The sequence below is a fragment of the Salarias fasciatus genome, unplaced genomic scaffold (assembly GCF_902148845.1).
Source record: "Salarias fasciatus unplaced genomic scaffold, fSalaFa1.1, whole genome shotgun sequence".
Classification (NCBI taxonomy): Eukaryota; Metazoa; Chordata; class Actinopteri; order Blenniiformes; family Blenniidae; genus Salarias; species Salarias fasciatus.
In genome coordinates this window covers 33647-61229 of record NW_021941408.1, presented here as the reverse complement: position 1 = coordinate 61229, position 27583 = coordinate 33647, and the positions used below count along the sequence as shown (strand labels likewise).

Sequence of the window (27583 nt, the reverse complement as noted above, 5' to 3'; positions counted from 1 at the left end):
TATGGAATTATTGTGTCAGGAATTGGGTTCAAATGGGCTTAGAAGAGGCTCCATCTGGATCACGAGCATGACTCCCTGAAAAACTCACTATTGTTACATAAAAGTAAGACACTTAGAAGGATTTATCAACAGGTATTAAAAATGTATTTCTCATATTTCTTTAACTGGCCTTATCCTTCCCTAGGGTTACTTATTTAGAAACATTTAGTTTTCTTCACACCTAAATCTTTCTCTCTCTCGTAATTTCTGCCTGACATTTCTTTCTTCTTGCCTATCAGCCTGTTTAAGGCTGTTTAAGGCTGTTTAAACTTGTTTAAATTGGGAGTAGAAAGATGCAGCGGATGCATGGAGTCCATCAGGTCATTTGTCTTTGTCACACTGTAACTACAAAAGCTCATTTATGAATGTTGTAATTGGATTATCTGACTCCTCGGTCCTCTCATGGTTTGATCTGAGAGAATCTAACATGTGGTGAAAACAATGGTTGGATTATTTTGTTTCAGGAACTGAAGCTTATCATTTATTGAGTTTCTTTCACGGTGCACTTAAAAGTATCAAGTAGCGCATTGGCCACTGTTCTTTCAGACCACACAGCTGGTCCAGAAGGCCCAGCAGCCGCTGCACTTCCTGAGGAGGCTGAGGGAATTTGGGACGTCTCCAAAGATCGTCAGCAGCTTCCACCGAGGATTCTGACCAGCTGCACCGCCGTGTGGCGCGGCAGAGCGCCTGGCGCGGGCCGGAAATGCCTGCAGAGCGGTAAAGACTGCTGAGAGGATCACCAGGACTCCACTGCCCTCTCTGCAGCGCACACACCACTGCAGAGTCCCTGCAGGAGAGCCGCCTCCACCCACCCCCAGCACAGACACGGTGTGGAAGTATGATTTAAAACCCCTTCCTCCACACGTCCAGCTGTTGCTCACTACCCTTATTTAATTACTTGTATAATATTTCTTGAACCTATTTTACACTCCTTTTGTTTACATATTGTACACAGTTTTTTGCTCTCTGTTTTCTTTCCCATGGTGTTTTTATCTCTGGAGTTCTCTGAGGACAGCAGAGGAAGAATTTCATCGTCGAGGGGAAACGTGTTTTTCTGATGTGCATGTGACAATAAGCTTCTTTTTTTTAATTGAATTAAAATAATCTTAGAATTGATTTATGAAACAATAAATATATGATCTGAAATAATTTGCAATTTTCCCAAAAAAATGACGCTAAAATTTGCAAGAGAAAAAATACGAAATGGGAGGCATATGTAGTGAACTTGCTGGCGGTGGCTGACGCTCCTGTCTTGTGCTTCAGACTAGTTGAAATGTGGATTTATGAGCAGGAAACATGCTTTACAGGTTTATTCTCAAACCCCATATGGTGACAAATGAATACTTTGCATGTCCTTTAAATCTGCATGGGGGTTGCTGTCGAGGCATTTCAACCTCAGCTGTCTGTCCTCCGGCCAAAACACAGAGGTTGTATTAAGACACCATTTCTATTTCTTTTACAGCCGGCAGACAGCACCACTAGTAATGATTGTGCTGTGAAACCAGATACCACCTGCCCCATTCGCTGAGAGCCAAAACAACAGCTCCAATCTGCCTTTACAGTGTATTACCAACAAGGTGGGAAGTCCATAAAAGCAGAATAAGTCCAAATGCCGCCAGCCTTTATCCCAAAAGTCATGGAGCAATAATGAGAGTCTGTCATCTTGACGTAGCCTGGCCTCTTCAAGTGGAGCGGGTAAATATTTAGTGAGGACTGCGAGCGCTCCCAGCCATGGCCTATTCGTCTCTGTCAGCAGGTAATAATGGAGAGTTGAGAACACTAATGCGAGAGAGGGAAAACATGGGAACATGCTCTGCGGAGAAACGCTGTTTGCTCTGGTTCGGCTGCAGCTGACTCCTTCACTCTTCAGAATGAAGAAGAACATCCAGGCCAGCCGTGACTGCCGACGACCAGGCGAGAGCGCAACGGTGGTGGAAAAGTTTAGTACTCCAGTAAGATGCAAAGCAGAAGTCAGCAGTTGACTTGGTTTGGCACAGAGAGTGATAAACACAGCAGTGGGTCTTTCAGTTAGCGCCATATAAAAAACATTTCTACGCTTTATTATTATAAATGTAGGGTATGGTGTAGACACTGATTCCAAATTTAACTCAATAAGTGAGGACTTGGCCTGAAGTGGCCGCCACATTACGTCAAGAGGACATCATTGTCACAGTTTTGGAAAATTGCACTTTCTGCCATGAGGTGGTTCACCTCCATGTTTTAATCATATTCCTCATAAATCATTTTAGAACCAAGTGGACACCATATAAATTTCAAATCTAAAAGGTGTGCATCCACTGTGGAAGTGCAATGATTTGATGTATTTCTTTGCCCTGTATAGTAATATAGTCATGTATAGTAATATGTATCTGAATGCAGATATTGTATGTTTAGACACTGGGTTTTAATGAAGAACGTTTTCCGCCCCCTTCTGTCTCATTCACTGGCAGATTTTGTTGTGTTATGAAGATTAGGAATACATGTGAGTGGAGCATGTTGGAAACCCTTGGTTATACATCATATGTAAAAAAAATGTGGGGAAAATAATTTCCCTGAACAATGACGCTGTAATATGAGAACAAGAGTTTAATGATACTCACAATAAAGAAAATAGATCATCCAGAAACCCATGAATTCAACGAGATACAGCTGTTTTAAGCCTTGGCTTTCTGAAGCCTTCATGCTTTGCAGATCAATTCATCATGGTTTCAATTCACACAGAAACAAATTCATCTCAAACACATTCAGCAGCGGTGCTTAGCCTATATCTTATTTTGTCTTTTCAGATTAGACATTTTGAGGTCAGCTTGATGCATCTCGCCTGACAGCGCCGTATTATGTAGCACTTCCCATCACCTGGGCCAAGGAACAAGGGGCCAACATTTTCAGGTTGTTAGTACAATCAGTGCCGCTTCACTCCTGAAGCACCGACCTTGTCTGGAGGTGACTTCGTATCAAACTTGACCACTTCCTTGTACAGACATGTAGAATCAAGAGATGTTCACCAGGGATGGGAAAAAAGAGCTGCATTATCCATAAACGACAGGCCCACTTCATTAGCGCTGCATTACATTTCCAGGACTCGTTATCTGGCCTGCGTGAGGTGAGCTGCAGCAGCTAACGAATCATTTGAAGAGATGTTTGATTGACACTGCGTTGACCCGATCCACTTTTATAGGTGAAACTTGAGACAATTTCGGCCGTTCCAGTGTTAAATATGTTACTGAACGAGCTCCTGTGTGTGAGTAATGAGATAAACACGTTAAATATTGTCCCATTTGGATCTGGCTATTGGTGTGAAAATGCAGCCGACTGCCAGAAAGAAAACCTCTCCAGAAACAGAGACCTGTTTTGCATTAGGAGGACAGAAGTCGCTCAGCGAACAGCCGTGGCTCATGTCCAAGAAAATGTTTCGTCAGGGTCCATTAAAGACGGATCCTTTCAAACGGCGATGTCGACTTCCACCGGGTGTCTCCCCCATTGGCCTCCCGCGGGTCAGCCGGCGGCGAGATCCTCCCCTGCACTCTCCAGGAGGGCCGAGGTAAATATACATCTGTGTAAACAAGTGTGACTGACAAGTCTGAGGGAGTGTCACGAGGGTACGGAAGAAAATTACTCCATATGTGGATAAACACAGGAGGGAGCGACGCGTCCCGCCTCCTGCCCCTGCACCCTGCTCCTGTGGAGAGGAGGCAGCTCGTGTTTTCGCCTGTCAGAGAGGAGAACGGGAACGGCGGGCTGCTCTGCGGGGTCAGTGGGAGCGGCTTCAAACCCTCCTTTTGTGCTGGCGGGCCTGTGTCAGAGACAATGCGGATAACGAGGGAGGAATTTTGGCACGGGATAAACATACACACATACACCCCATGAAAAGTGCTCAGCCATGACTCAGGGAGCCAGCTGTTTCTGCTTCCGGCTCCGAGGGGGGTCAAACCCATGATGGATGTCACTGGATACACTGTGAACGCCACGCAAACGCAGCTCCTGATAATGTCAACCAATTCCCAGATTATGAGGAGTACATCATTCTGCTTTTGTTAATATATTAACTTCCTATAATCACACTCATTTGTATGAACTATACAAGCAGGAAGGCACCTGAACTGCTCTGTTTATTTTGTGATCCTGTCCTCTAAGATCGTCTGAACACACCAATGAAAACATCAGTCATCATCTCCAAGTGTCGACATGAGTTACTGCGTCCGCCTGGTTACTTTCCACCTCTTGTTCCTTTATGTTTCGCCGTGGTTGTGCCGAACGTCAGGCTTACAAGTGTGTCCTTCGCTCATGAAGTGTCCACTGTGTGCAGCTGGTACTTGTCACAGGAAATCAAAGCTTGAGAGATGTTGATGCTTTAACACTGGAGCTGAACAATGACACCTTTTCTTCTCCTCACATTACACTGAACACGCAGACGCAGTCAAACGGAGACGTAAACCTAGAAAGCTGTGGGAGATTGTGATTCAAGATCATCATAGAGGAAGAATCAGTTTTCTTAAATTGTATTTTGCATTTCACAAATTAATAGGAATGGAAAATATTTAATGAAATAGTGATTTTTAATCCGTATTTATTTTTTTGTTGCTTAGCACGAGAGTCGCCCATTGAACTGTTAATTTTTGGGATGTTTTGAATATATTTTCCATATAATCCTTCTATTCTGTTCTGTACTGTCCTCAGTTATACAATTAATATGCTAAATGCTCCAGTAAAACCATTCCACAGACTGCCTATAGATATCTCTCTCTCCATCATTAATGCTTCAGAACCATGACGCAGTGTGACAGCTACACTGACCTGCTGCTTCTGCTGCTACTCAGTCGTTTATACCGAGTTGTCCTTTGGGAATCTCTGTCAATGGAGCATGTTCAGCCTCTTTCCTCTTCAGCGAGGAGGAGGATGGCAGGGCCCATATGGTGGAACACATACATATGCACTTTGCATCTGCATTTCTTTTGAAATTGCAACCTTTTCCTTCTTTGAAAATCTCAACTTGGCAAACCTGGAATTGAATGTTGTTGTGCCACAGTGGAGTGAGCTCATCCTCCCACTCTTTGAGTGGAGCTACTGAGGTTTCTATGGGCCTGGTGCTTGTTGTTAAAAACCTGGTTGGCATAAGAAAGCTGTCAGGACCGCCATCCCTGAACCAGTCAAGAGACTCCTGGGTGTGACTCTAAACCTGTGCTGCCACAACACACATGTGTTTTCTCCCCACTATCCTCCGCTTCCCAGTCTCAGCACTGTACTTTAAAACTCAAAAAATGAAGCATTGTCATTTGAAACGCTCTCGTTTAGGCAGGGCAGTGTTCACGAACTGCAAGTTTTTTCAATTCGTTTTAAATTCACTCCACATTTATTGCCTCCAACTATCATTCTTATTACACTCCTATCTGTTTTTAACATTTTAAGGGCAATACAATGTGTTTTATTATGTAATAAATGCTCTAAAGAGTATAAAATCCAGCATTCAACTGAAGATAAGAAGGATTGTTATTTTGTGCACAGGCTTTAGAAACAGAAACAAACAGCATGCTTTATAGCCATCCTCCAGTAACTGAAGACACTCGAACGAAGTGCAGCACTTTTCATCACTGCAGAGTAAATGTTTGTGTTTGAGAATCGCGGGTCCGAGGGTCCCGGCAGGGACATCTGAAGAGCAGAGTCCCGGAAAGTAGTTTGATTTCATTGTGATTCCATCCTCTGATTAGTGCCTGGACCAACGGACTTACTCTGCTTTGTTGATTTTGTGGAAAACAGAAAATCAGATGAGTTTTTTTTTCTTATTGGTATCATGTCTTTGAATGTGTTCCCTGAAGTTATTTGCAACCCAGCTCCATTCACTGGTCTGCAGTGGACATCAGTAGGCTTCACTTCTGTGTATTCTTTATTTGCTGGTAATGGAAAAAAGACATCCTGGGTTTTACACTGACGTATCTGTGTCTTACTGAGAAATTGGAAAACGTTCATTTCAACGTCAGATCTCCTAGTGAGTGCTTTTTAATTAAAAAAGGAGAAGTCAAATGTGTTTGTCCAGTATTGATTTTCTGACTAAAAACGTTGTCAGGATGATGCTATATTCATTATTTACCGAATGTATGATGTTCTTGTGTTTTCATCTTCATATTTTTTTCTATTTATTGAGAAGTACTTCACACAAAATACTATGAGGTTCAAGTATTGTGTTAATAATAACACAGATGACCAACGGTGCAGTGGTTAGCACTCTGACCTCACTGTGAGAAAGCCTGGGTTCAAACACTGTGGAGTTTGCGTGTTCTCTGTGTGTATGTTTGTGTGTGTTCTCCCAAGGTCCAAAAACATCCATGTGAAGTTAATTGGTGACTCTAAATTGTTTCTAGGCTTTCTAGGTGTGAATATGAGTGTTTGTGCATGGGATTATTTGTAGGCTACTAAATAAAATGCATAGAAGATGCTATAAAATTAAATAACAGAAATAGTAATAAAAACAATAACATTGACATCTCTAGGTGGAAATGTGATATTCAGTAACATTGTGAGTTTGAAAATGATTTTTTTTCACCATATAGTAATGTGCACCTTCATTTCCCACCATCAGAGCTTCAGAACCCAAGGAATTTGGTCACAAGGAGTGGAAGAATTTCAGCTGTTGATCAATCGCACATTTTCTGGTAAGATTAATGTGATTAATAAAAAAAAAAAAAAAATCTTTGATATAAAAGTAACTGATAAGTGTTACGCAGCATATGCACATTGTTTCACATGCACATTCAGTGTTGAAAACCTGGCAATATATTGTACAGAAGAGGGACCACTCCATGTGCTGCAGGAGGACAGACCTCCCCTCCCCAGAACACGCGGGGCTGCGCTCCTCCAGCACTCCCAGGGTTCCACCAGCTGCTGGAAACTTTCTGCACCGCATCGGAGCCCGTTCGGTCTCGACGGGGAGGGACTTTATGGACACTACAAGAACTCCTGGTGCGCAACGAGTGGACGATGGCAGTGACCGAGTGCTCTGCGTGAATCCGGGACTTCCTCTGGTTTCTGAAGGATCTTTTCATGGTTTGACTCGCGGCGGATGGTGCGTCGCAGGAAAGTTTGTGGCAACTTTAAACGCGCGCCGCTCCAAGTTTCCCCGGCAGCCGGGAGGAGGACCGCCACCCACGGAAAATGACCGGCGGCCGTCCGCGCCGCCTCGCACCTGTGATGATTTGCACGCGCACACGGGGCGCGCGTCGTGAAACTCGGCGGAAAGTTTGGAGCGGTCGTTGACGCAGCAGGTGAGCGGAGCCGGGGCGCGCGGCTCGATCGCAAAGCGTGCGCTTCATGGATCGCGACGTGAGGTGGTTCCGACTTGTCACGACGACCGCGAGGACATGACCGCTTGAGGGAATATTAAAAAAAAAAAAAGCTTTGGAACGAAACCCCACCGTCCACCGAGATGGGAGCGCTGCTGCGTTTACTGTGCGTAATCCTGCTGTGGGAGTCGAGCCTGAGCAACAGGAACTGCCCGGACCTGATCGTTGACAGCTGTCACTGCTCGGTGGAGAGGTCCAAGGAGCTGAGCAGGCAGCACGTCCGGGTCAAGGTGGTGTGCGACGACGTGGACCTGATGGACACCCTGCAGCCCAGCTTCCTGCCCAACAGAACCATCTCTCTGTGAGTACGAGCTGGTGGAGGAGGCGGGTGGGTGTGCGCGCGTGTGACTCACATGTCAAAACACTCTGCAGGAGGGAACCAATGTGAGAAGATTCATTTATCCACACATTTCCTTGAAGATTGATTTTTTTTCTTCTTTCCCTTGGGGTTCTTGAAGTGCTCCTAAAGGGCCCCTGGAGATCCTCAAATCCCTGTTAAGGGGCCCTGGTGCACATGCTTCAAATTGATTTCACGAGGTTAAGCGGCTTTAACTCAATTTACCAGCAGCAGGTCTGGTACCCGAAGATAAATGAGTGTTAGGATGCCACACATTAAAGATAAATGAATCAATACAGAAATGCTCCTTTGTGCTGAGCATTGAAATACCACAACCAGGTCACCGAATTCACCTGGCCTGCTCTCTTGTTGAAATATTACCTCAGCTAAGAAGAGAGAGGAGAGACCCATGGATGAATTGACTTCGCTTTCATGTTCATTATGAAACTGCAAGGCCACTGAGCAGGTCCACATGGAAATCACTCTTAGAAAGAGATACACATCCTGTTTTGCAGGTTATTGCAGCTGAACTCAAAGATATGACACTTGATTTGAACACAAAAGGCCTATTTCCCTCAAATAATGTTCATAAACGTGTCTAAATCTGTTAATGAGCATGTCTCCTTGCCAAAATAATCCACCCACCTCACAGGTGTAGCTGATTAAGATGCTGATTAGACAGCAGGATTATTGCACAGGTGTGTCATCCACGACCATCACCTCATGTCGTGAGGATCTGTACACAATTCCTAGAGGCTGAAAACACACTCGCTGGACTCGGCATCCTTTGGGAGGCTCTGGATCGGCGTGTGTGACAGCGTGTTCCAGTTCCTGCCAATGTCCAGCAACTTGGCACAGCCACTGAACAGTAGTTGACCGACATTCCTCAGACCACAGTCAATAACCTGGTCAACTCTCTGTGAACGACATGTGTTGCACTGCGCGGGGCAAATGGAGGTCCCACCGGATGCCGACTGTCTTTTAATGGTGGCATGCGACGCGTACACAGATTGTGTTATGGACAGACGACCAAGTTGGGTTGCTATTACAGGTGACTCTGAACTAAGAAAAAAAAAAAAAAAAACACCAAGTCCCATGAGAACATGGACTTGACATTGTTATTGTCCATCTAAATCACAGGTGTCAAACTCCACTCCTGGAGGGCCGCAGCCCTGCATGTTTCCATGTCTCCCTGCTTCAACACAACTGATTGCAGTGATGCTCATTATCAGGCTTTCTGCTGGACTTGGCCATGAATCTTCACGATATTAAAGTGTCAATATTATTGGTAGCTTGTTTATAATTTGAGAGGAGTTATATTTAATAAGAAGACAAAATATTATATTAGTATTTTACATTTTTTCCTGAAGCTTACTCCAAATCTGCAGTCCTTTGCACACACTACGTGAACAGAAATGTAATTTTGGATGGATTCAGTAACTTGCTGTTTGTCAGTTTTCAGCTCCTTAATCATCATCATCCTGTGCAGATTAAACTGATGGTGTCTGCAGTTTAGGAATTAAGGTAAAAAAAAAAAAAAGCAAAATGTTGATGACTTCTGGAGTATGAAACCTTTTCTGCTGGGCTCAGATGTGGTGATGAGCATGCTAATGGGAAATCAGCATGTTTTCAAACCCTGCCGCATGTTTATACCAACATAAACTGTTTTATTCATATTGGAAATGAGATTTGTTTCCTTTTTTGAGTCTTGAAGAGGAATAAAAGCAAAAAGGGCTTTTAATAAGTGACTTCACATCAGTAAACCTTGATCTGTGAGGATAAAAAAGCTTTATTGCATTTAAGCTTGATTAAGATTAATTTGGCAAGCACAGTAATCACAGTTCAAACTTATTCAGGTCAATGAAACAAGGCACCAAGTTATTTTTTTTTTCACACATTTGAACGCAGCAGGATAAACAAGTAATTAGATAAAACCTGCAGATTTATAATGAGGCAATCTAAATTAGAGAAGCAGATGAAACAATAACAGTCACAGTAGACACATTAAAAAAACAGCCTGTCACCAAACACATCGCAGATTTTCACACACTGCAAAATATGCAGATGCCTCGTAACTTTTATCGAGTTGATGTGGAGTAGATGGTGTGTCGGTGTGCTCCTGTATCGGCAGGGTGAAAGGTCACTGAAGCAGCCTGCCCTGGAGATCTGTGCTCATCTCTCTGCTTCTTGAGTCCTTTAGGCTTTCTTTTTTTTGTGTACAGTAATGAGCAGAGGTTTCAGATAAGGTCACTTTATCATGATGTTGAAATCATTGATAGTTGAGTGAAAAAAATTAAGTTAGTGAAAACAGATACTTTAGCAAGTACGATCTCTGAAATGTATGGAAAGATTTTTTTTTAAACGAGGGATAAAAAAGTATGAGTATTGTTATTACTGAAATTCTGCTAGTTTTGAGTTATCCTGTGTTATACTGTTGCATTAGTTTTTCTTTTCTGTTATATCAGTATTTGTTTCTCTGAAACAAAAACAATGCATTTTCACTTGAACGTTATCATGTAAACAGGGCTTAAGATTTTCATCCCAACTGTTGGCTTGATTAAGGTCATGTTGACAAGTTGTTTTTATAAGAACAGGTGAAGCAAAATATGGAAGTATCCATGGTTTTTAACTGTGGACGCAGAGTTACAAAGATGACACTGTTCCTCCACTTTTTGAAAAGCAGCTTATTCTCCAATCAACCTGAAGGCCTTCTTGCGAATATCAGAAGTTAATTCAGCTGAACCGATGGTTTCATGTTTTGATTTGAAAGCTGTTGGAGTTCCTCGTTCAGGGAGGCTTTCCTCCCGCTGTGTGTTCTCTGTGCTGAATACTGAAAGATCACTAGGCCCCGTTCACACGACAACAGCTTTCAGAGTAAATGAAAACGGAGCTTTTTAAAAACATTTCCGGAATGCTCCACTCTCCGTCTCTTCATAAACAAAGAAGATGCAGCTTAACCTACAGTTGTGCCCATGCACGAGGAGACTGACAGCGATATCGGATGAATTATGTTGAACTATCCAAGTTAACTTGAAAATTGTTTGGGCTTGATTTTTGGAAAAAACTGTAACCTTGTGGTGAATTCATTAAGTTTTATTAAGAGAATATCTCAGATTCCCCCTATTAAAGCAGGAATAAAGGTCCTGGAATGCTCTGATGATTCTTCTGACTCAAAATATTTTCTTTTTGTTGTTGTTGATGAGAAATTTTGAGTAGGTTTCTTTTCCCTCTGCCTTTGAATGATGTTGTTATTGAATTCCTCTTCATATTCTAAAGCACGATTGGAAGTGAGTCTTCTTTTTATATATATAACTGCTTCGATGGGGCAAGTTGCTGCTTCAAATGATACCAGAATGTTTGACGTATCTGGCACCAAGACGTTAGCAGCAGATCTTTTAGGTCAAGGTAATTACGGGGTGTGGCCTTTGGGATCAGACGTGTCTGTCCAACACATCTCGTCTGGTTTGAGATCTGGGGAACTTGGAGGCCAAGTCAACCCCTCAAAATTGCTCTTGTCTTTCTTCAAACCACTGCTTACTTAACTCATTCCTTCCCGTGCCTGGTGGAATGTAGATCTCCCACTCGCACTTGACACCTGAAGCGATTCTGTCCAGTATGTTTTACCTCTTGACATCTAAGTTCTCTCTCCTCCGACCCTGACAGGGTTGAGATGACCTCAAACTGAATAATTTCTTTGCTTTGTGATAGGGTGCATGTTCCTACTGATGGAGGGCACTGAAGGATGTACTTGGTCTGCAAAATCTATTATGTCTCAAGATATCGTCCTCATGAATGGCAGCCCTCTTCCCATAATGCAACCTGGTGATGCCTTGCCATCCTTGTGACAAAGACAAAAACCTGATTCAGATCGGGGAACTTTTGCTTCATGGTTCAGTCGGGAGGTTTACAAGCTCATTGTTGTTGTATTTGGTGGCGGTCAGTCTGGCCGTCCTGATTGGTCTGCTGGTATGTAGCCTCTTTCACAACAAACCGTGATACACTGTGTGTCTGACAGCTTTCTGCTGCTTGTGTGTTGGATTGGACCACAGGGATCAGCCTTCATTCTCCACGCACATCGAGGTCACCAATGGCCCTGTTACCACATCGCAGCTTTTCCCTCCCATTGATGGACACTGACGATTCCAGACCAGGAACACCCAACTGAAGCCCATCTATTAACAGGTGTCGTTGCAGAGAGATCGTCAGCGTTGTTCATTTCACTGGCCTTTATGTTCCGGCTGATTTGTGCGTCACACAATATTCAGCGTGTTGCGATGAAAAGGAGTTTACCTCATTTGAATAAATGAACATCTTAAAAATGCTTGTGGATGTGGAGTTCACTCTCAAGCCTCACCTGTCTTCAGTTACACCTCCCACATCTGCATAAATCGTTTACCCTACCGCGTCTTCGCCTCACGTCCTTATGCACCCTTTAGGGATATTATCTGCATTCTATTCAAACTCACTCAAACATAGATTTTAGCACATCCACAAGAACTTTGAGAATTTCCCTTAGTATTCATCTGTGCCTCTCCTGTAGATGAAATAACACTTCAAACACTTGAAGGGCTGATAACTTTCCCCACACGTCTCTCGCTCCCTCTCTCCCTCTCTCTCACTCCCTCCCTCTCTCTCTCTCTCTCTCTCTCTCTCTCTCTCTCTCACTCTGCAGGTGCACAGATTGAGTGCTACATTAATAGGCTGCTTTATTCTTGGAAACTTGTGGTCTGCCTTTGGAGTGTAAAAGCAAATACTAAATGTAAAGGCCCTTGACAAGTTACAGCCGACCGCGTGCTCTGAACTACGGGCAGCGTTGATTAATGGTGGCACTTTGCTTACGGCAATTTATTTTGAGTGGTGTTTGCTTCCGTGTAGGCACGGTGCTTTTGTTGCTTTAAGTGGAGAATGGTTAAAGGCTTTGTTTGATTTCTCGCATTTGTCAAAGAGGAGCTGTTTCGTGGCCCGCAGGTACTAACGAAGTTTGATTTTTTGAAGTGGGCCGCACAGATAAATAATCCCAAGACTTAACGTTTTACCTTTTTAAAAATTACACACCCTCAATCTCACTGAGTGGTCCAATGGGTTGTATGTGTGTGTGTGTGTGCTTACGTGCACGCGCACCCGGGCTTTCTTTTTGGCAATCGGTCCGCCACAAATAAATCTGCCCCTTGCCTCACAGCACTATTCCTCAGTGAGCGGAATCCCACAGCCGAGCTCCGGCCGGCCAGGAAGCAGTTTTCCTGCGTTAGGAAGTGTGACCTTTGTCATGCTGAAGTGGCCTCCCTGCTCGCTCTTTTGTTTAGATGTGCTGGACAAATAAACAGATATATCAAGGGAAGTATGGACATACCAATACCAATCTGTACTCATAGGCCGCCAAACAAGTTTGCCTCAGATGTCCCACCGCACGCCACGCTGTGTTTCCCTGCTCTCACCTCCTCATGACACGATGAACGTCTTGCACGGCCGCAAATTAATGAAGTTGATCTTCACTCAGACAGTTACTAAGTTGTTGGTTTTGTGAAAATACAGACATTTTCATCATGTGTACTCTGCGCCACGACAAAGAAAAGCTTTCAAGTTAAAATTGAAAAGTTATTATGGCATTATTTTACATTTCTGGCCCACTCCAGATGACATTGGACTGTTTGGGTTCACTAACTAAAAGGTGTTTAACACCCCTGACGTGAAAGGTGTTGTGTAGTTTCCAATGATTGTTTTGTGAAGGCTGGAAAGGTTACATAGACTTCTTCACTCGTCTCATTGCATGTATTGAATCTCTGTGATGTCTCCATGAATGTAATCCAAAAAATGTTTCAACCTGCATTCTTTTCAGTCCTGAATTTCAGCCTGTATCAGGACTGAGCATCACGATTGGGCAGAGTTTGCAAAACCTGCATAAGAGGCTCCTGAAATAGACCAACTCTGTGCATCGCGGCCCGTGCTGGGCAGTGCACTGGCGCAAAGCTTTACGCTCGCTTGAGAATTACCATTGGTTTGAATGAATTGCTCATTTATCATCGTTATTTCTGCCTTAAAGTCCTTTCAAACCTTCTAATAACTTTCCCAACTGTAATTTCAATTAAAGGTCAAATCGTCACCGTCACGCTGCTCTTTAAGCACAATGTGTCACATTCAGGTGCACAAACCCACATCCAAATGCCACCTCTAATTAAAGGCACAGATTGTGCTTTGTCGCTTTTGCTTTTCTGCTTTTTTTTTTTTTTATGATTGCATCTATAAAATGTTTACGAGGAACAACCCCAGCTATAACGCAGCAGCCTGCAAATGCCGGGGAAAAACAGCCTAACGAGCAACCGAAGCCATATTAGCATAAATAAGAGAGATGGAAATAAACTGTGTGAGAAACTCAGAACATGGCAAAATGTCTTTGACTGTGGTCCGAACAGTCCCAGACAGCAGGGGTGGGCGGAGCTGACAGTTCTGTTGACCTTGGTTCCTGTCAGGTGTCGAGGTTTCAGCACGGGCGCCGTCTCTCATCGCAGAGGGCCGCAGCTGAGATCGCAGTTTGACACCCGCCTCAGACGCGACGGTTTGTCCGTAGAGAAACCGAGGCACAGATTGCAAAAGAGACGTGTGGATGGAGTGAAGAGTGAAAGAGCCGTTTGAGAATAAAGGGAGCGACCGGGGGCGGACGCTGTGAAACCAAACAAGATGTTTGGGGAAATATCGCCTCATTCTCCAGAAGCTGGCTGAGAGACTCCATAACACAAACAGGTTGTTAGGACAGGGATTTGCTCTTACACAGCTGATTTTAGTTTCCGCGCCGCAGGAACCAGCATGCATTGGGATCCACCTGGCGCCCTGGCATATCTGAAAACTTAAGTCCGTACTGCTGCCGCTGCAGTTTTCCCTCTCGCTGCGTTGGAACCGGACCTGGGTCATGCAGAATTTGCATATTGTGCGACTGTTAGTGCGACACCTGCGGAGTGTTGCTCAGTATGTGGGAGCTTAAATTGACTCTCTTTTTTTTTTTTCACTTCAGTGACTCTGACATGAACTCTCCTCCTTCTGGGAATGTCTGTCTTCATAACTGAAGCCAGGCATGCAGGGCAAACTGTACACTCTCAGCAAAGTGGATACAACTAATTGAATTAATTTGATGGATGCATGTGAAGTGTTAAACGCGTATGTTCTGTTCACGTAATGTTTGCACACGGTGTGTAAATTAGGCTGTATGACATTCAATAAGTCGTCATATCAGTGCTCAGTATCAGCAAAGTAGCTATAAGTTAGAAGTCATATTTGTGCTCATCCTTTTAAAAACGTGTTTTCGGTGCATCCCCAGGCCAACAGTCTCGTCCCAATTCTGTTAAATCTCCAAAATATTCCCTTTCTTTTTCTTTTGACGTGGAAATTGCAGCAATATTGTGGCATAAATATACTTTTTTCGTTTTGGGATGTTTTTTTGGAACAGGAGCCTCAAGCTTGGAACTCGGTTTCCAAGGGTGAAAACACGACACGCATTCGTAGATGCGACCGGGTGTGTTTAGCTTCCGTTTAATTTGTGTTGCTTAAAATTTGATGAAGTTCCAGTTGAATCTACAAACAGCAGGTTTAATCAGCACATGTTTCTTTTCAATTTACTTGTAAACTAAAACTGTTTACTGTCTGCTGTGTACTTTGAAAGTCTTTTTTTTTTTTATCCATTTAGTTGACTCATTGTTTCAAGATTTTGTGTTTAATCTACCAAATGTTTGTTAGTTGACTCTCTCTTCTGTCCACAGAGGGCTGGACTGTTTATTTTTGCCTTTCAGCTGTGCAGCTGTTCATGACTGAGTTTCAGCTGTGCTGATAAAAACTGGCCTTGTGGGTAAATGGTTAAACTTTACCTACAGTGCTGGATGACGCAAATGCTCTTTTTTTTTGTGTTGTTAGAAGTTATTTATTGTGTTTCTTGTCATATTGGCAGTAGGGTAGGACGTCATTGAGGACTGGTAACAGAAGGGAGGACTGAGCCGGACCTCTAGTGGCCATCGTTGTTATGACGGATACAATGTAGAGGAAACGTACCAGAAAAGTCTGATATTTAACCCAAGAATCACTGGGTCATGATATCCTCATCTTTCTGAAACATTTCTGGTTGGGAGTCTCCGATATGCCATTGTTGGTGAAATACTCAGTTGCCTCAACGAGGTGAAGGATTACTTCATATCAGTGGGGCTTGTTAAAAAGTCACTTTGTCCGTCCAATGGTGCTGATGTGGAGGACGGCAGCAATCGAGCGGGAAGTAGAAAACCAGCCTGTATGGACCAGTCACGTTGGATTTTTGTGGATCACATTTATATTTCTCTCAGAAAGCCTGCTTTCAGCCTTGTCTTTATTAGTTTTTTTGGGGGAAATTAAGCTTGCACAGCAGTAACCAAATTTGATGTCTTACAACAGTTATAACCCAGCGTTACGATGCACATGTGATCTAGTGGCTTCTGCAGGTGAGGCGCTTTAGCTTCAGCTTTTTTTAGCTGGAAATTGTTGAAGTGCTGTTTATGTGCACATTCAGGATCACAGTGTTGACATGGGTCTAAAACAACAGCTGGAAAGTCAGCTGGAGACTGTATACTGAACTCACTCAAGTGCTCAGTTTGGTCTTAAAGCAAACTTAATGAGAGCCGCAAGGAGACTTTTTTTGTGTTTAATAGCCACAGATAAAGATGACTTCAGCAACAACAACCAAAAGAAGATAAAAGCAATCCCCATAACCTTTTCATTAACCTTCTCTACCAATCCATTTATTAATCCTTTCATACCAACCCGATCTGAGCTGGGGTTGCAGGGGGCTGGAGTCTATCCCAACTTGGCCCCTGGACAGGTTGCCAGTTTGGCTTCTGAATCAATCCAACCATTCATCCATCTTGTATGAATGGACAAATTAGGGTCACAAGGGGCTGGATCCTGTCCCGATTGACTCTGGGCAACTGGCAGGGTGCACTGTCAACAGGTCCAGGCCATGACAGTGCTAACATGGAGGGACACGCAATCACTCATACACACAAATAAAATGAACCCTCAAGCATCTCCATCCAGCATGCAGAAAACCTGGCACTTCCAGGAAGAAGACTCGATGAAACAGTCAGACCTCATCATGTCTCCACTCTGCAGCAGCAAGAGATTCACTGATCGTAAAGATTTGATTGAAAATCTTTAGGTGATAAAAACAGTTGTTTTAACTAGAGAACAAAAAAAAAAAAAAAAGCTCCTCTTGGCGTGTGACAGGAAGGAGGTTTGGTCACTTTTATTTAACTGAAAATGAAAGTTATCTGCCGTTGAACTGATAGGGGAATTATCAGCTTTTGTGGACTTGAAGGCAGTTGGGTTGGAATAAAGATGGCTCGAACTGCTACAAGATGATGTTAGAAACCCAGGAGGCACAGCAGGAAGCGTGGCACTGGAATAGCTGGCAGAGTTTAGATGCACCGTAGGTGGACAGTTTGCGTTCGCATGTAAAGCATGATCAAAGAAAAGAGAGGCTCACATTGATCGCATGTATCATTTTTGCAGAAATGTGGCATGTTGGAACGTCTCACTTTTTTTGTTGTTGTTCTAGTGCTCCAAATATAAATCTGTATATTCTTTCCTTCCTTCGCTTACTGTCTGATTCTCGTTTGCTGATATTCCTTGGAGTCTTTCTTTTCTCTCTCTCTCTCTCTCTCTCTCTTTCAAAGGTGCGGTTTGTGCCATACCCTCTTCAGAGTTCTGAGTACTTTTCCATGAATATTTCATTGCATATGCATCCCAGTCCATTCATTCATGCACACTTTCTCATTGGAGAACCTGACAAGGGTTTCGCGGATCAAGATATTAAGCACGTAAAACGCCTGAAATACGGCGTTCCACACATATGCACAGCGAGCCGTCTGGTAATCTAAAGAGACGTGACCAAAATGACCCCGATAAAACATCTCGTCTCTTCTGCCTCACGCTGCGAGAAGTCATGCCGATCTCTCATTCTCTTTGTGTGCTTATCTCCAGCGACATGGAAGATTTCTTAAAAAAAAAGCAAATTGTTCATCTGTAGATGAGTGCACTTTCTCGTATCAGTCGTCTAAGCTCCAGAGGGGGCGATACTTTTAGATCCTGAGCCCTTTTCCCTCCACAATAGCTGCAGCCACGAACATCAGCACTCCTGTGAACTGCCAGCTCGGGAGGTTGCAGGTCGAGACCGAGATGCAGTGTTGTTTTAGAAGCTACGCCTGATTACAGACATTCACCAACTGTCCATTGTTTAATCAACTTATATGCAGGTGATCTTCCCCAGCAGTCTTTTTCCATAAGAGGTCACACATGCACATTTACTAAAACTGAGGTTGTACAGTAAAATCATTTTGGTGATAGAAATTTACAAAATCTTTTTTTTTTAATCCTCAGTCTTCTCTTAAACTCCCAAAATTATCAGCAACAAAAAGCATACTTGCAGAAATATGCTAAATTTGATGAAATATGAGGATATGCACCGATGAGGTTTGACGTTATGAGTGACAGCTGAAGTGAATAACGATGATTATCTCACTATAGATCAGCAGTTAGTGGCTGGGATGCATTTTGCAAGTGGTCTCCAACATTCTTTTTCTTGTCTCCCTTCCAGATTGACTCTTAAAAAGGCTGCAAAACTCCCTATCTGAATGAAAAAACAACAGTGAAGCCAAATATTCTTTAACACACCAATTATCACTGACATACAAAACAGGAACTTCTGAAAAAAAGAGCAATGGACAGTTTCCAAGGTCTGCTTCTGATTATAGAAAGTTGATAATTGTATTTTTCCTCAATATGTGCAAATCTAATTTTGACAGGTTTGCCTGCTGGCCCCCATTGGAACTGGCTACAGTTGAAAAGTGAGCCTCACAATTCAATCATTAAGCTGAGGAAGGAGATAGATGGCCTGACTCTCATAATATTACCACACTGAAACTCATTAAGCTGACGTTTGAAATGGGTCAGAGTCTATGATGTGTTGGCATTTGACAAATTTCACATTAATGGCCAACTCACTGGAGATGGACTCTATTTCCCGCCCTCCCCCTGGTGGTCACCGCATTGGTTATACTTTCATGGACCGTTTAAAAAAAAAAAAAAAAAAGTGGTAACACTGCATCCCTGGTGATATCATGCATTTTTAGACACTGTACAGTGCAATCGAGAAAGTGAAGTGATTCAACAGTTTTTTTTTTTTAATCCTCTCAAAGCCCGGCTCATGGAGGCTGCTGTGTTGTGTTGTCTTGCTCCCCACAGGGACATCCATCTGAAGTAGCACACATTTTACTGGAAAACATTCGTGTCCTGAGTCTACCTCATGCTCTCTCTCTCTCTCCTGGGTCCACTTCCTGCAGACTGCAATGTTCCAAAGTGAGGTTTGGGAAATTAATTTGTCATTCGGTGGTTAAACGTCCCAGGAATAGTATGTAAGTAAGTCAGAGCTGACTGTTGTGCTCACCTGCCAGTGGTTAATATTTAACAGAGATTTCTTCCAGGCTGGCTGGATGTGTATTGATGTATCATTTAGGGGCTGAGCAGGTCTGCTGGCCTTCAGATTGACTGCCTGAAATCCCTCTAACCGACACTCATGAGGGGTGCTTATAAGAAACAGCTGATCAGTTCTGCTTTACACAATAATGATTCACTCAGCCAGAGTTCATGACCGCTGGGGGAGAGTGGAGTCTGTAAATTGTGCTGTTGAACTGAAAACCCAAGTATGTGTCGAATCCCAGACTTGCTATTTAAAAAATATTAGGTAAGACAAATACAGCGTCTGCCAAGGATACTTCTCTGCGCTTATTACCCAGCGCCTCTTTCCTACGCCTCCCCAAAAAAACCTAAAGTTATTAAAGGGGGTCATAAATTTGAGAGTGCAGAGGAGGCCGGCTTCGAGGCGTGTTGTCATTCCCCTCTTTTTTTGACTCATTGTAAAACAAGGTGATTAAAACCCTGATGTGTGCCGCTTCTGTTGCAGCGTGTGATCTCGGCGGGAAGCACATTAGCTCTCCTGCCTGTCTCGCAGGAGCCTTGGCAGGCGCTATCGGCGCTCTGAGCGGCTCCATGCGCATATTGCTGTGTGTGAATCGGGTCGGCACTGTGTCTCCGTTTGTGTGCGCGCACAGCGAACGCCTTGATGTGCGTTAGGTTATAAATTTGTCAGTCAAAATGCCGCCTCGTCTCCGCCATATGTTCCCGGGCTCAGTCAGAGCAAGTAACTGTTGCCGTGTGGTTCCATCACATGTGTTTAATGATGAGCCCCATGCCAACAGATTGCTCAGGCCTCCAGCGGAGTAATCAGACAGAGATGTCGGGCTTTAGCGTCCTGGTTTTCACTTAAAATGTGCCTCACATTGCAGTTTATCACCAGAACTCTTTATGACAATCAGCTATCGTCCAAGTCTTTTCTCCTTCTGGTAGTTTTCCTTTTTGCTTGTTGGTACAATGAATGCACTCAATCTGAATCCAGTTTTTAATCTTCACATATGAACTTTTTTTAATTGGGAGAAACAATGAAAAGTTCAAACTTAGCATTCAGATGAGGCGTCTCTCGGGAATTTAATTGAAATATTAACGCCTGAAATGTAGTTGCTGCACACAAGGACCATTTTGAGAGAGAACTTTGTGTAAAAGGATAATTATATTTGTTGACTGAATTGACATAGTTGTACAGAGATTGATCTGTGAGGTATGCAGCTCTTTAAATGGAAGAAAATTGAAAATACTTCCAATCCTTTCCATTTGGGATTTCTATATCTATATAATACAAACGACTGAAAACATTTTTCCTCAGTGAGATCGTGACATTTCATCGTTTCACCTATGGAGTGTGTATCCAGAGACAGAAGTACCGACCTATCTGCACACAGGAAAACGTCTCTAATTTATAATTTCGTCAAACAAAAGCATCTTTGACTCTTCCTGTGTGGAATTTTTGTCTCATGCAGATTCACCATCCTCTAGACACCATGCGAACATCTGTTAGCAGGACATGTCCGCCTCCCGTCCAAGGTAAATGTTAGTCGATATGAAATATGTTATTTTGGTTAGCTGTGTCTAGTAACACGATCCTCTGCAATAACACTGGGCTTGGCTTTTTGAGAAAGAAGTGGCCAGAAACCCTGAAGCCAGTGGATCTAAATGTTTGTAATAGTTCACATTGTGATCTTTGCTCCTCTTGCTCTTTATGATCAGTGTGTAGGACGGAGTCCATAGAAGCTATTTTCATTTCTGTCCTCCTATAATAATATATCTGAATGTCTCTGGAGCATGGCAGTCACGCTGGTCTTCACAGTGGTGACTTTTTGGTCGAGCCTCACAGAAAAATCCCAGATGTGGTGAAGATGGAGAATGAAAGCAGGAACTTCTATTTTCAGAAAATAGCGATTTAACGTGAACTTCGACTTTATCAACACTCATGATTGGTTTTGCTTTTGAACTGTGAGAGAATAATTAGTACAGTTTTTGTTAATGAGCCAGATGCTTGGATTTTGGTGGCTTCGATCGAACATGCAATTAAAAATAGTCACACATTGCAAACAGTGACCTGAGACAACCTTGGACCTCCCAAAAGGAACACTACATGACTATATGTAATTGTCGTGTTTTGAAAGAAATTGGAAGAAAAACGTTTTTCAGGGATCACAAAGTTAGATGGCAGAGGTTTCCTCTTGCAGACTCTAACAAAAACTAATTTAACGTATTTTTCACATTAACATGTAAACACAACTTCATTCCAGCGTGCATCACTTTGTGCAGGATGTTTCTTTCAGCTATCTGTGATGTTTCTCTGTGAAGACACAGTCTCTTCAGGTCAATATGCTCCATATCCACAGCTGATCTATGCTGCTTTTTTACCATTCAGGCTCCTCTGAGTTTGGTCAGTGGTGAAGTTGAGCACTCGGTTGATGAAATTCTGATGAGATTGATCAAACATCAAATACTTTCATAGTTCTTGATTAAGATGAGTTTTGAGATTAGTTGTCCAGAATTTAAAAAACTGATACGCTGACTGATATTGCCCCCACATAGCAAAATTAGTCTGGCCCAGTAGTGGCCCACACTTCTCACTTACACTTGGCCCACATACCGCAATGAATTACGGCACTTGGGAGGGCCACCTCTGGTTGCCACATATTGCCCATGATTGTGCCATGTCTCAGCCACCTATTTAGCTATATGTGGCCCTGTCCTGGCCCAGTGTTGGGCGAGGTAAGTTTTAGTTTTTCTTCCAGACGTCAACCACCTGTATGACCACAGCTGGCCCGAAGGAGGACCAGACAAGTTTCAGAACTGGTTCCAGATGTCAGCCTCAACTAATCCGTAACCGGGCCACTTCTTTAATACACTCACTTGCCGTATTTGGCCCAGAAAACAAAATGCTCCAACAATGACAGTTTCAAATATTTATTTATTGATACAATTACAATATCATCTTAAAACAGTATATAAAATTAACAAGTTTAAGACTATACATTTTAAAAGCAAAGCAAAAGTTTTATACAACATATATCCCATACTGAATACAAATGCCCCCCAAAAGTGAGATATGTAGTTGAAAACAGTAATGAAGCAGCAGAAATAAAGTTTGGGGTAAGTGGAAAACTTGTGAAGGACTGGACAAAGTGGAAGTTACTCTTACTGAAATGAATACAACGAACAATTCGATGTAGTATAGTGTATAGTGGTAGTATAGAGTATAGTGGATGTTGAGCACATACAGCAGTCCAAACAGCAGAGTAGTGTGAGTAGTCCTTGACGCCATGCAGGATGATCAGATCCTCCTGCACCACAGCCAGGTCCGTCAGATCCTCCCCTTCTGGTATTCTGAGGATTCCCACGTTCAGTCCCCTCGTCATGTCGTCCTCCATGTCTGTGGGCTCCTCAAAGATAAAAAGAAAAACAAAAAAAGCACTGTTAGAGTTTTTACTTGTCTGCAAGTTCCAAAAAAGACATTTAACTCTAAAGTCCACTGGTTTGATCCTGCTAAATCCATGTTGTCTCACATGGGTTTTGGAGAGACTTTTGAGACTTGAAAAAACACACAATCACTGTAAATGCAAAGGAGAGCTAAACTTCTTCCATCATGACCATGGCTGGTTCTGTAGTGTTCAAGTGTTCTTCTGGGTTTCCCGTGACAGAAGTGCAAAACTTACCTGTCCATCTCATCCAAGACGCAGCCAGGTGGAGCAAATACGATGATCTACAACAGAAAATGTCATATTAGTATAGTGACAATGGTTACAGTACACTCAACAATCATACTGTTTTGATTTCCTAGAGGCATGCACATACACTTGCCTACTAGTGCACTGATAATATAGTTTTTTGTGTCAAATTCAACAATTTGCAGGACTTAAAAGCTGAAAAATATTTTAGGTGGGCTGAGGGCAGCAGCATTGTGCTGTATATTCCTCAACTAAATTGAAGACTTGGGCCTTTAATTTAATAAAAATAGTGAACACCATTCTGAAAATGCTTGTTTTTGAATTAGCCTTTTAATGTCAGAAACATGTATGGAATCTGTTCTGACAGATGTACAAGATTGACAGTTTTAATCCTCCCGCTGCTGCACGAACTCTGCTCCTGCACCCCCACCCGCGTGCCCCACGTGACCCCCCCATCCGCGCACTCCTCTCCGTGCACACCCCAAGCACACAAACGACCGTCTGCCACGCCATCTCCCCCGCACCCACAAACGTCGTCAAACGTTGTCTGCTTTAATTCAACTGGCGTTTTCATGGTGCAGTCTGCACAGAGCAGGCTGGATTCATGTCATTCACTGGGACAAGTTGTGAATTGACATGTTTAAAAACACAAAGTGTCCCGCTCGTTGTCTTGAGAAGCTCCAGTTAGCATAGCTAAAAGTTAGCTAAAAGTCTCACGTTTAGCCTTCGAATAACTTAACAATTTAAAGGCAAGAAAAAACCTCTGGGTAGTATTCATATCATACGGTGACTTACCTTTTCTGAATATGTGAGCGTGACTGAAGCCAGACTGAAGGAATACGTCGCGTGCAGCTGCAGAAACTGGCGGACGAACCGCCGGGCTGTTTGAATGCACGTTCAACGTGCTGACGTCATCAGAGATGTCCAATGAGGAAAAGTATCATCGGTTCAAATTCCTAATTCCACTGGAATCGTTTTAATAAGTTTGGAAAGTTTTCTTTAGTGAACACAACATAAACATAACATCTTGAGTTATCACAACTGTTTCAATCATTTGAAGTCCTGCTGACTAAAATTCTTAATTTATCATGACTAATTGGTAGAATTATTTTTAACGTGTACAATTTTAAAAGAGAAATTTATATAAGGACCAAGCAAGTAAAACTTGTTTATGGAAGTTTGAAAGATGAACAGGATTTTTTTCAATGTTATAGTTACACTCTAGAGGAAATGTTAGGCCTCCAACCAGATAGCATGGCTAGAAATAAAAATCCACATTTTTTCACAACACCTTGACACATTTATCTTAAATTTTTGTTTAGAGTATCGAAGTCTATGAAGTTGAGTCCTTCATTCTCATATGTATTCACAACAACAGGTTTTTTTCCTGTTTAAAAAGCATCTTATCCATGCACTAGATGGTTTTATTATCAACATATAAAAAAACGGCTGCATAGGTGAGTCTCGAGACTCCCTCTGCTTTTGATTTAAGTATTCTTGATTTTCAGTGATGCTGTGGCTAATGCTTCACTTTATAAAATAGTCATGAATGTTGTACTTTTTTCAGATTTAAGTTTGAATAGCAAAAAATATATTATAAGCAAATAGTAGGCTACAGCAGTAACAAATCTGTAATTTTGAAGTTATATATATTATGTATGCTATATGCTAGAATGAAAATGAGTGGTTTTAATGATAGTAAATGGGCCCAAAATCTTCTCCAGGAAAAAGTGTGATTTTTATTTGTCTATGATGTTATTGAAATGTCAACATACATTAAAAACAATTAAAATCTTTGTCAGATTTCACAGAATGAACGACATGAATGAGAGCACAAATAAATTGATCAGCCTCTAGAAGTAGGCCAAAAATATTGTGCATTAAAAGAGGCCAATTAAAGTTAATGGTATTTCACACCTGAAATTTAAGTTTTATTGCATTTGGTACAAACAATAATATCTGTCATTGTGAGCTTATCTTTACATGAAGAACAGACCCGGGCCGCATGTGGCCCACAGTTCAAATTTGATATGTGGGCCACATACTAAACTTAACATCTGGCCCACATCTTTTTTTCCACCTTAAAGTGATACCAACTGAATGCCACCTGTGGCCCACCGCTCTTTTTTGACACGTGGGCCACATATTAAACTCAACATCTGGCCCACATTCGGTTTGCCACCTTAAATACGGCACCACCTCCGCCACATCTGGGCCACGTTTGGTTCACATGCTGTATGCCAGTGCCGACCGAATGCCACCTGTGCCAGCTTCCAGCCAGATGTGGCCCAAGTGTCTCTGCTATGTGGGCCAGTACTGAATATTGTTTTTACATCTATGACAAGGAGCTACATGTTGCATAAAGTTGTCAAAACACTTGTTTAACTTCACAGCTATACATTTGCAGATCTCTTAACCTTACGGGCACCGTTTTGAAAATTTTAATTGTTTTTAAATAATTAATGTTGCTGTCAATATTTCAAAAGCCTTTGACTTGAAAGCGGTTCAAGATGAAGACGTACTGTAAAAGACAAAAATAAAAATCAAGTCTAAATGCTGTTGAGCATCATCCAATCACAGAGACAGGAAATCAATGGTTTTGGTTCTGAAATAAACCAAATCGGCTCATCAAAGTGCCTCTTCTACTCTTTGTGCATTTCCTCTCTGACAGCTAAGCAGGCTGTGTTTACTGGGGCTTTTGTTTCCCTCCCTGCTGTCTGTGTTGTTGTTTGCTCTGTTTTCGGGCTCCTCTGTTGCCCCTGTTGCCCTCGCCACATCCCCTCCCGGCCTGTTTTTATTTTCCCGTCACCCCGGCCTCGCTAAGCCACCGTCCACATGATCAACCTGTGCTCCAGTCCTAATTGTTTGGTTTTTACAAAGATATAGACATTTTGATCATGCATGCTCTATACCAATAATTTGACTGTTATTGTGGCACTGTTTAACTGCTCCAGCCAACTCAGGTTGACATTGGGCGGCATGCGGCCCCTGAACTGAAATGTGTTTGACACTCCTGGCATAGAGGGTTCAGTCTGCTCCTGTGAGTTAGCCTTGGATTAGATAATCTAGATCAAATCAAATAGTTAGCTTCGGGAGTTTTTTTTTGCTTTAATTTAATCTCAAACTGAGTGTGTAGTTTTTAATAAACATTTGGTGAGAGCACAACATGCTGAGACTAAACCCAAGTTTAACCCTGCAGTTTATGTAGAACTGTACAGCTGTATAGTTCTGTGCAAAAGCACACCCAAACTCAAAAATAATAAGCTCAAGGATAATGAATTTTCTCATATTCAAAAGGCTGGAGGTGAACAAGTGTTCAGTATTTACGCAACACAATTTGCATAACAATCACTTCTCAAAACAGCCTTCTGTTCCATTTTCTCTCATTTCGCTTAATGAAATAATATAGTGTTAAAGATTAGTCAATTCAGAGGTTAAATTGTCAGCCTTTTAAAGAGTTCAGCCCTGCGATTTAGATTTTTCACAAAATGTCATATTCGCACAAGTGCTGTGTGTTTTTGGGGACTCTCGTGAAATTAGGAGCTACAGCGTGCACGCCTCGGCTGTGGCCGGCGCTGGGACACAGTAAGCAATGACATAGACCATTTGCTGCGGCCCGCAGACACAATGCGCTGGTGAACTCCTCCCTCCTCATTGAGAAGCCTCTTATCCTCACAGAACATAATTGATAATGTAAATAGAGAGCTGGAAGACTCCTCCAGAAGCCTGTCAAGAGGCTGTTTACACAATGTTAAATTCTGTTTTCCCTGCGATTTCCTGGACGTTACGCAGAGGTCTGAGATCGGCATGCAGAGGTCGACACGCGCACGCACGCACACACATGTGCTAGCAGAATAGCACAGCACAGGACACGCTTGAGTTTGCACAAACAGAGGCTGCCTGTCCCTGAGTGGGACGTCCGCAGGGGGAGGCGCAGCGGCCCGAGGGAATACAAGGGAGACGTGGGACAAAACGCAGCGACAGCGAGGGTATCTCATGATCTCAGTGTCGACTACCTTCACTTCATCTCATCACACATGCACACAACCGCAGCGTCTGACAACGTGTCGGAACTTATACAAGGGGCTTTCAAAGCACCGGACTTCAGGAGTGGTGATGGTCGTGGTTCAGGGGCAGCTGCAGGATAACCTTTATGTCTAAACATTGAAGTTTTTGTTTGTCATGGTGCAGGGCATACATGATGAAGATATCTATGTTTTTGCAAAAGCAAACAACTGCAATAAAAAATGATTAGAATCTCAACATAAAGTCAATTTTGATAATACCGCCTGGTGCAAAACACAGTGAAATGTCCAACAAACATAGAATAGAATAGAACTTTATTTGTCATTGTAACAAGTACAACGGAATTGCATCTCCTGTAGTTGGTGCATTATGGATGTTTTTAGAAACTCACCTAGCATGGTTTTTAGCATTAAGATTAAAAAAGAAATCAGCATACGCTTTGAAATTTTTATCACTTGGTGGATTGCATTGGAGCCTCTTCAGGCCAGTTTTGGCCCACGAACCTTACATTGGACACACCTGCACTAAAGGGTTGAATGTGACTCATGGAGACCTTGCAAAGTGTAAAACTTACAATTCAGTTTTTCATAAAAGCAACTGCTGCTCCTATTTTTTTAAAAGGCAGAAATAAGACCACACTGCATTTCAAGTACCTCATTATCGGCCTCAAAAGAAACACTGCAGTGGAC

The 27583-nt window shown here is 42.7% G+C and overlaps 1 long non-coding RNA gene across 1 annotated transcript in view; it reads left to right on the top strand.

Annotated features, from left to right (window-relative positions):
• LOC115385815 (uncharacterized) overlaps positions 1-27286 on the top strand; it is a 157215-nt gene extending 129929 nt beyond the window's left edge. The window contains exons 3-4 of the long non-coding RNA XR_003931181.1: positions 5697-5707; positions 27254-27286. This is a non-coding gene — a long non-coding RNA (uncharacterized LOC115385815). The remainder of the gene's footprint in view (positions 1-5696; positions 5708-27253) is intronic.
• Positions 27287-27583: the final 297 nt, after the last annotated feature.